Raw genomic sequence first — 10,275 nt, 5'->3', positions numbered from 1 at the left:
GCACCGGGCAAAAATGATTTTCGGGCATGAAAGGGTGCTCTTATGGCACGAAAGAAACCTAAACTGGTTTAGTCTTGATTGACAAGATGGTCTACACGAGAAGAAGGGTTCCATTCAAAGCTGTGTCTTTTCTTCAAGCTATTATTGGCCTCTTTCCCTGTGTCGTCAATGTGCTACCGTGCTGTTTCTGTTTGTTTTATGGTTGTGCTAATCTTCTTTGCTTTGGCAAAAAAAAAATAGGTCTGTTTACAGTAACATAGGCCAAAAAAATAGGGTCGGTAGGTCGGGATTTTTTTTTATTTTCTTTTTATTTATTTTTTTAATTTTTTTTTTCCAAATGCCAAAAAAAGTCTAGGGTCACGCGAAAAAATAGGGTCGGTCGGGTTATTTTTTTTTGTTGTTGGCCTTATTTCCTCTCCCCAGTTGCCTCCGTTTTTACAAGATTTACACCAAGACTCCGACAATGAATCATTTGTGCCTGCGAACGTGTTCACCTTCATTCATCACAGCTTGTGAACCAGTCCTGCTAAATACCGCCCTTCCCCCTTCACAGGAGCCAGCCGGTGAGCCGTTGTCACTTCATCTTTCGCCTGTGTATATATTTCCCCCTCGACATATACTCAAGACTGAAATGTTGTTTCCTGGTAAAATTAAGAAGTGAAATTATTTATGGACGAAAAGCATGTCAGTTTCTTGCATGTGAAGAAAATTGGTGGTAAAATTTAATAGGTTTCACCCCCAAAATCGAATCAAGTTCTTCGAAAACGTGTACTGAGTGGTTACTCACATTTCTAATTTAAATAAAACAAATTGGTTGGACAAATTTGGCCCCATGAATGTAAGGTACACAAGGTCGCTTATCAGTACTATCGAAGGGTGTTTTTTTGTTCAGTGTAGAGTTTATACTAGATCAACGAGGCCGAGAAGCGAAATATGAACACGGCGAAAGATGAAAACGTCACACCGTTACCCCTTTTCCTGCCTTTCTTCTATTCCTCTTCACTACCTTATTTTGCGAGTACAGTGGAACCCCGTTTTTAGGACCCCCCCAATTTAAGACTTCCTCCCTTTTAAGACCTTGTTTTCTTATTTTCTTAGACTTTTTATTCATACCCTCTGTAAAAGTACCCCCATATTTAGACTCCCTAGCTCCTGCTGATTTTGTCAGATTTGTCGAGGTCTTAATTAAAAGGGGTGTTTCACTGTACGGTGCTGGACTCGTTGACTGGATTCTTCACCAAGGTTTTTTTGCTTTCTGTCGTGAAGCGTGACGCACGTGTTGCCTTGAGTTGTGTGACCGTGACTGTGTGGACGGGTAGATATATAGAGCGGAGCGACGTCGTGCTGATGGCTGCGCCCCACCCCGCACCCGCTGATACCCATCTGGAGAATGCGAAGTGACGCTGGTAATGCCAGACCCCGCTTCTTCTCTCTCCACACACCGCTGTCTGCTACTGGAGGAAGTTGGTAGTGGAGGGGGAGTGTACGTGTTGGGCTTCCGTTGTGTGCGGTGCCAGTGGCACAGAGCGGGCTTTTCACCGGCATAACTACACAAACCGGCCAAGGTTGGAGTCTACTTCACCACAGACTTCCGTCGGTTGGAGGGAAACTGTGAATGTTCTAGGTGTGAACACAAGAATCAGCTACCGTACTACCGAGGTGCATAGTTTGTATGTTTGCCTGTGTTACCTTCTGGAACTGTTTTGTCACTGAAGAACAGAGAGGAGACTCACTGGGATACTACACCAAAGCATAGCGCAGCAGTAGTCTATGTTTGGATACATAAACTAGCCAAGGTTAGAAGGAAACTGGGCAAATGCTGAAGGTGTGTTATGACTACTGGGGTCAGTGTTCAGTTAGAAAGTGTGACTGTGTAATCTGCTTCCGGGCCTGGTTTGTGATTAAAGAGCAGAGGATGAAGGAAACAAGTGTGAGTGTGCGGCGAGGCGTGTAATGCCCTGCAGCTGTGCAGTCTGCCTCAAGGCAAGTGCACGTACAGCTCGGCACTGTTTCCACTCTGTTCAGTTGTGCCCTGTCAACGAGGCTCCGAAGTTAGTGTAATTTTTTTTTATCCATTTGGGAAATACCAAAGCCTGTAAACATATATATATATATATATACACTCCATTGTCTTCGGGAAAATACTGATCTGTATGTGGTTCGGAGTCGTGACGAAGAAGTGACTGTGCGTAAAGATTGTGAGTCTAGTGTTACCTTCGTTTTCATGATGTCTTCAAGTGTTTTGTAATTATCCCAGCTTCACGTGGGACATATAAACCTTTCCTTGATAAGCAGTCGTGACAAGGAAGTCAGTGCCCGTGTAAAGATAGTTGGTCCAGTGTAATCATTATTCTGATCATTGATCATGCTTTGTTTTCTATAGATCAGTAAAGCCGAGCTTCACGTGCTTGATAAATATATATAACTGACAGTGCATTGTGCCTACACACACGTTGTACCAGTCCACGGGACGTGTAGCTCTTCACGCAGACAAGATGAGCTGAATCTAATGAGAGGCATACATCTAAGCCTGTGCGGAGGAGCACTTAAACCACGTGAAATGAGTGATGTGTGTAAAGTGATGGCTCGGCCAAAACGCTGATGGTTTTTCTCTGTCGACTAATTAACTCGTTCCTTACGGTCGACGTCCCAGGTATCTGCAGGGGACCCTGTAAACGACGGGAGGTGTGTGTGTGTGTCTGGCGCAGTGTTGTACGTGTTGTTCCTGCTGTGTTGTGCAGATTAACGTGGATACAGTTACTGAAGATACTGCAGCTCCCCTGGCTTTGACACAGGTAATGATGGTAATGAGGATAATGTGTTTCGATAGGGTTATTTCACCGGGATTGAATTTAGAAGGGACGGGCGCAGTGGCGTGGTGGTAAGACGTCGGCCTCCTAATCGGGAGGTCGTGAGTTCGAATCCCGGTCGCTGCCGCCTGGTGGGTTAAGAGTGGAGATTTTTCCGATCTCCCAGGTCAACTTATGTGCAGACCTGCTTGTGACTTAACCCCCTTCGTGTGTACACGCAAGCACAAGACCAAGTGCGCACGGAAAAGATCCTGTAAGCCATGTCGGAGTTCGGTGGGTTATGGAAACACGAAAATACCCAGCACGCCTACTCAACGAAAGCGGAGTGAGCTGACTATGCTCTCAGAGTATAGTGTGGGGAACCCAAATGGGCAAACGAGCTCACACGTAACCAGAAAAATTCTGGAACGCTGAAGAAGAAGAAGAATTTAGAAGGACGCGCGGGCGTGTGTGTGTGTGTGTGTGTGTGAGAGAGAGAGAGAGAGAGAGTGTGTGAGAGAGAGTGTGTGTGAGTGAGTGAGTGTGTGTGTGTGTGTGTGTGTGTGTGTGAGACAGAGTCAGAGACGCAGACATATTCATTAAGTTTATTCATTAAGCCATTGCTCTTTATGAAGGGGTGTGAACAAAACCGTAACATTGAGAGAAAGACAGAGAGAGAGACAGCAGTCTCATCTTGCCTCTGCTCTTGACCATCTTGATCAGGATCCGATAAGTACTCTTCCGCGACTTGCTCATTGGTCAACATCCGTTCTCTCATCCATGTCACTTTCCCCCTCCTCCCCCTCCCCCAGCAAATGAAGGGCAAGGTTACTATAAACTTGACTGCAGAAAACGAAGAAACCGCCGTTAGACCACGGACCTACATTCTACGTAGAATGTAGGTCCGTGGTTAGACTGCCAAGATTATCTTTATTAAACGGTTTCTTGAATGGAAGGTTGGTGGTGATTTTGCAGTTTCAAGGACGGCTCCAAAGCGCGCGCTTCAGAGGGGCAAAACAAAGGATACTATCGAGGCTCTCGAGACAAAAAACAAAAACAAAAATAAACAAACAAACAAACGAACAGACAAACAATGAAGAGGATTCGAAGATTCTTTAGGGGTGAACAGTCGCGGTACTTTTCGACGTGATTCACGCCTACAGTTTTATGAAAGGAAGTGGCTAAAACGGGGCCAAAAATCAAACACTTTTTACATTTAGTCCAATTTTGACTAAATGTTTTAACATAGAGGGGGAATCGAGACGAGGGTCGTGGTGTATGTGTGTGTATGTGTGTGTGTGTGTGTGTGTGTGTGTGTGTGTGTGTGTGTGTGTGTGTGTGTGTGTGTGTGTGTGTGTGTGTGTGTGTGTGTGTGTGTGTAGAGCGATTCAGAGTAAACTACTGGACCGATCTTTATGAAATTTGACATGAGAGTTCCTGGGTATGATATCCCCAGATGTGTTTTTCATTTTTTCGATAAATGTCTTTTATGACGTCATATCCGGCTTTTTGTACAAGTTGAGGCGGCACTGTCACACCTTCATTTTTTAATCAAATTGATTGAAATTTTGGCCAAGCAATCTTCGACAAAGGCCGGACTTCGGTATTGCATTTCAGCATGTAGGCTTAAAAATTAATTTATGACTTTGGTCATTAAAAATCTGAAAGTTGTAATTAAAATTATTTTTTTTATAAAACGATCCAAAATTACTTTAATTTTATTCTTCATCATGTTCTGATTCCAAAAACATATAAATATGTTATATTTGGATTAAAAACAAGCTCTGAACATTAAAAATATAAAAATTATGATTAAAATTAAATTTCCGAAATCGTTTTAAAAACTATTTCATCTTATTCCTTGTCGGTTCCTGATTCCAAAAACATATAGATATGATATGTTTGGATTAAAAACACGCTCAGAAAGTTAAAACGAAGAGAGGTACAGTAAAGCATGCTATGCAGCACAGCGCAACCGCTACCGCGCTAAACAGGCTCGTCATTTCACTGCCTTTTGCACTAGCGGCGGACTACGGTCATTGTGAAAAAATGCAGTGCGTTCAGTTTCATTCTGTGAGTTCCACAGCTTGACTAAATGTAGTAATTTCGCCTTACGCAACTTGTTTTCTTTGAAGCTGTTCACTCAGGCCAATGTTGTCAGCGTTGATTGAAGTTACTTTCAGAGAAAGGGAGAACACAGTGTTGTTTGTGCACGTGAATATCGTTCCTCCTTGAGGACGGTAAAGCCTCCGTTTCCTGGGTGCACAGATAACACGGAAACAGGTAAAGAGCTGCGTCTAAAACAGATAACACGGCAACAGGTAAAAGAGCCCAGGAACTGCCTGCAGTGATTGAAAGCAGACACTTCATATTCCCCCTGACTTAACCTGAAGCAGAGTTTGGGGCGCCACTACCCGAGTTTTCGAGCCGTGGGAAGTAGCCGATCGAGGGTAATAACTTGATAATAACATGAATACATGCACCACATGACATAACATCGAGTCACAGAATTCCTTTTCTTGGACATGCGCAGAATGGTAATATGTTGATAAATCAAATTCCTATGAAAGAGAGAGAGTGAGAAAGAGAGGGGGGGGGGGGGGGGGGGCGGCTCCATCATAACCGCTTTGGTAGAACGGATGGTTTTATACGGGACGGGCCGAGTGCCCGGTATGATATATATATATTGTTTGCTGTATACATGTAGAGCAATACACGATCTTAACACCAGAGCAATTTTGTAGTCTGCTGTACAGTCTACCTGGACGTCTTCATGTCTTAATCTGTGACTTGCATAAATAGATCCCTGCGCCTTGAGTCCGAGTCTGGAGATACGCGCGCGATATAAGACTTCATATAGGCTAACATATCCTTAATCAATCTTGAGGCGGGTCATTTTCAGATCGTTGACGCAGCAAGTTAATCTAACCATTACCTGCTGGCCCTCTAACCATGTCAACCCCCCCCCCCCCCCCCCCCCCACCCCCGATGCAAGGGCTCAGGTGCAAATTGAGGAGAGGTCAGATAGCCACACAGACAGGTAAAGGTACGCACGGCTCGAGGGGCCAGCTGCGGCAGGTCGGGTAACGTTCGTCAGGAATACAGACGTAGAGGAAGAGACTTTGGTAGAATTCCAGACATGGGTACTACAATCTTTCAGACAGAGACAGAGAGAGAGAGAGAGAGAGAGAGAGAGAGAGAGAGAGAGAGAGAGAGAGAGAGAGAGAGAGAGAGAGACTGAGAGAGTGTCACGTGTGTGTCTGTGTCTGTTTGTGTGTGTGTGTGTGAAAGAAAGACAGATGAATAACGGTGTGTATGCGTGTTTGTGTGTGTGTGTGTGTGTGTGTGTGTGTGCGTGCGTGCGTGTTTGTGTGTGAGTGTTCTTTGGTTTCTGTACCCGTGACTTGCTAAAAAGCTTGTACAGACATTTCAGTAATACCATGGACGTGGGCAATGTTTGATAACGGGGATGGGATGGGGTGGAGGCGGGGGATAATGGAATTTATTTAACCTTCTTGGCACCAAGCTACTCTTGGGGCAGTTTGGTGGCGGAGGGGCCAGGTATCACACAGGTAAGGATCACAAATTGTTATTGCTCGCCAGCTGCTGATACCGCTACAGTGGAATCTATTTTTACCCCCGCTCCCCCCACCACCCCCATCCCGGCGTATATTAAACTAAGATTTCTCCTGATAAAACCTTTACATTTTGGATGTTCTTTTCACGACTTCCGTACATTTTCAGACTCCAATCGAGAAACGTGAATTTCTCAGATTTTCTTAAATGGGGGTTCCACTACACAAGTGCAGAGCTCAAATTGTTAGTGCTCGCAAGTTGGTGATAGCGATGTTTCTGTTTAAAGCCGTCTGTCTGTCTGCACGTCAGTTTAAATGGGGTAGATTTCTCATTGCGGTGGGTTGGGCAAATGGAAGCAACAATCAGTTTTAAGATGTAACTGATCAATCTTCTGTAACACACGCACGCACCGTGGCACGCTGGCACACACGCACACACATATCTCTCCCTCTCTCTCTCTCTTTCTGTCTCTGTCTGCCTGTCTGTCTCTCTGTCTCTCTCTCTCTGTCTGTCTCTCTCTCTGTCTCTCTCTCTCTCTGTGGGCACTCTCCCGGTATACATTTTATGCATTCAGGCATCGACAGCAACTGCTAGGCTAAAATGAATGTGTGTAAATGATTTCCGATCGATATGTTTCAACCCTTAGCACTGTATATGCACTTGTTCTTACTTGTCTCTGAGAGAGTATACATTGAAATGGAAACTCTACCTATACAATTTTGCCAGGAAAGACCCTTTTGAGGCTTAAAAATTAATTAATGACTTTGGTCATTAAAAATCTGAAAATTGTAATGAAAATTATTTTTTTATAAAACGATCCAAATTTACTTTTATTTTATTCTTTATCATGTTCTGATTCCAAAAACATATAGATATGTTATATTCCGATTAAAAACAAGCTCTCAAAATTAAAAATATAAAAATTATGATTAAAATTAAATTTCCGAAATCGTTTTAAAAACTATTTCATCTTATTCCTTGTCGGTTCCTGATTCCAAAAACATATAGATATGATATGTTTGGATTAAAAACACGCCCAGAAAGTTAAAACGAAGAGAGGTACAGTAAAGCGTGCTATGAAGCACAGCGCAACCGCTACCGCGCCAAACAGGCTCGTCACTTTCACTGCCTTTTGCACTAGCGGCGGACTACGTTCAGTTTCATTCTGTGAGTTCCACAGCTTGACTAAATGTAGTAATTTCGCCTTACGCGACTTGTTAGTATTGTGCGCCCGTTACTCACTCATTCTGCCGAAGCTCATTTGAAGTAATAACAAGTCGCGTAAGGCGAAATGACTACATTTAGTCAAGCTGTAGAACTCACAGAATGAAACTGAACGCACTGCATTTTATTTACAATGACCGTAGTCCGCCGCTTGTGCAAAACGGAGTGAAACTGACGAGCCTGTTTAGCGCGGTAGTGGTTTCGCTGTGCTGCATAGCACGCTTTTCTGTGCCTCTCTTCGATTTAACTTTCTGAGCGTGTTTTTAATCCAAACATATCATATCTATATGTTTTTGGAATCAGGAACCGAGAAGGAATAAGATGAAAGTGTTTTTAAATTGATTTCGAAAATTTAATTTTAATCATAATTTTTATATTTTTTAATTTTCAGAGCTTGTTTTTAATCCAAATATAACATATTTATATGTTTTTGGAATCAGAAAAGGACGAAGAATAAGATGAAAATTTTTGGATCGTTTAATAAAAAAATAATTTTTATTACAAGTTTCCGATTTTTAATGACCAAACTCACTCATTAGTTTTTAAGCCAGCAAGCTGAAATGCAATACCAAACCCCGGCCTTCGTCGAAGATTGCTTTGCCAAAATTTCAATCAATTTAATTGAAAAATGAGGGTGTGACAGTGCCGCCTCAACTTTTACAAAAAGCCGGATATGACGTCATCAAAAGTATTTATCGAAAAAAAAACCGTCCGGGGATATCATTCCCAGGAACTCTCATGTCAAATTTCATAAAGATCGGTCCAGTAGTTTGGTCTGAATCGCTCTACACACACACACGCACAGACAGACAGACAGACAGACAGACACACACACACACACACACACACACACACACACACAACACACACACACACACACACACACACACACACACATACATACACCACGACCCTCGTCTCGATTTCCCCTCTATATTAAAACATTTAGTCAAAAGTTGACAAAATGTAAAAAGAGTTAACCTAGGATTATCCCGCGGTTCTGTTAGAATCCGCGAACTGACAGGAATTTCACCGCGTCAATTACCGCCGATGAACTCTCAAGACTGAAATATCTCCATGTTTACTAATACTATATAATTAAAGCCCTCGTCACCCAAATTTTCATTCCCAACCCGTTACGTGTTTTTATTCTATTTTTTAATCTGCAACGGTTTCTTCGAGATAATCCCTTTACCACCCCTCACCCCTCCCCCCCCCCCCTCTCCTTTCCTCTTCGATTCTCTTTTGCCTTTCTCACCTGTTGCGTGTTAGTGTCAGCCACCTACCTACCTGTCTAGATTATCACGTAAAAACACGAGGTACAGTATAGCTTACCTGTAATTTTGACAACAGCGTAGCGCCTGGTTGTGATTTTCACCTTGTTTCACACATGCCTGCACTTGATTCTCACATACCCTGCCTGGTTTGGGAATTAGCGTACATTCGGAACCAAAAAAGAGGTGTGCGAGTGCGCGCGGGTGTGTTTATTTGTGTGTGTGTGTGTGTGTGTGTGTGTGTGTGTGTGTGTGTGTGTGTGTGTGTGTGTGTGTGTGTGTATACGTGCGTGTATGTGTGTGTGAGAGAGAGAGAGAGAGAGAGAGAGAGAGAGAGAGAGAGAGAGAGAGAGAGAGAAGACGATGTTCCTCGCGGAATCTATGCTCGAGTTCTTTCACGAAGAAGAAAAAAATAACACCGTTTATTTTCAGACGCTGTGTTTATATTATTTGCAGCACTTACGTCGTGTGAGGGTGATTGGGAGGTGAGAAGCAAGTTATGAGTTACCCAGCATGGAATCAAGGGCAGTGTCATCTATTTTCAGCCTCCATCTGAGAAGAACGTCATCTAAACTGTGCAAAAAAAGATTGCAACAACTTTCGTACTCCAACTATAACATTCATTCCCGTGTCATTTCCCTCCAACTTCACATGCCATTAAAGGCACTTAAATTTGGCTATCAGGCACACTTTCCGGAACAAACATTTCTTTTGCAGGGGCCACGTGACCGCTGCTCAAATATGGATGCTCCGAAAATCGAAATGAGAACAGACTGAACATGGCAACTTTCACATACGTGGAGAAAGTTAAATCGATTAATCTATCCAGAACTGATTGCTTTGTTTAGCTATCTTGCGTATTTGTTGTGTTATGCCATTCATACTGCTGTAGGTGTTATGCCATTCATACTGCTGTAGGTGTTATGCCATTCATACTGCTGTAGGTGTTATGCCATTCATACTGCAGTAGGTGTTATGCCATGCATACTGCTATAGGTGTCGATCACATGGATGGTCCTAAAGGGAACGTTTTTGCGTCAATTTAGAGGTGTTGCATGACAAAAACGCTGCATTTCAACAATGAAAACTTATGTTGTATTGCTTTGAAACTTTTAGGATCTTACTTCGGGTAAAATTTCCGATCGATACAGGTATTTGTGTAGATGTTATGTTCCCGAAATAGTTTTAAAATCCGCTCTAGGATCGTTGACTACATCCCCAAAAATCCATGACTTCGCGTGCATACAGACAAATGAAGGATCAATACAAGTACTGCCAAAGTTTTAATTGTGTATGACCGCTGTGTGAGTCGTCAAACTCAGAACAAAATGTCGTCTGTCTTGTCTGAACCTTTTTTTATTGGGGGAAAGTCCTCAAGGTCAGAAAGAATGTCGTCTGCCTTGCCTGAACGT

At 43.0% G+C, this 10,275-nt stretch overlaps 1 protein-coding gene and 1 long non-coding RNA gene across 2 annotated transcripts in view; both read left to right on the top strand.

Moving 5' to 3' along the window:
- Positions 1-10,275, top strand: part of LOC138969409 (uncharacterized) — a 234,823-nt gene that overhangs the window by 5,356 nt on the left and 219,192 nt on the right. The window lies entirely within an intron of this gene.
- Positions 1,436-10,275, top strand: part of LOC138969406 (zeta-sarcoglycan-like) — a gene marked incomplete in the record, with an annotated part of 19,560 nt that continues 10,720 nt past the window's right edge. The window contains 1 exon segment of the mRNA XM_070342200.1: positions 1,436-2,653.

Source organism: Littorina saxatilis, linkage group LG6 (genome assembly GCF_037325665.1).
Source record: "Littorina saxatilis isolate snail1 linkage group LG6, US_GU_Lsax_2.0, whole genome shotgun sequence".
NCBI lineage: Eukaryota > Metazoa > Mollusca > Gastropoda > Littorinimorpha > Littorinidae > Littorina > Littorina saxatilis.
This window is presented reverse-complemented; position numbering and strand designations above follow the sequence as displayed.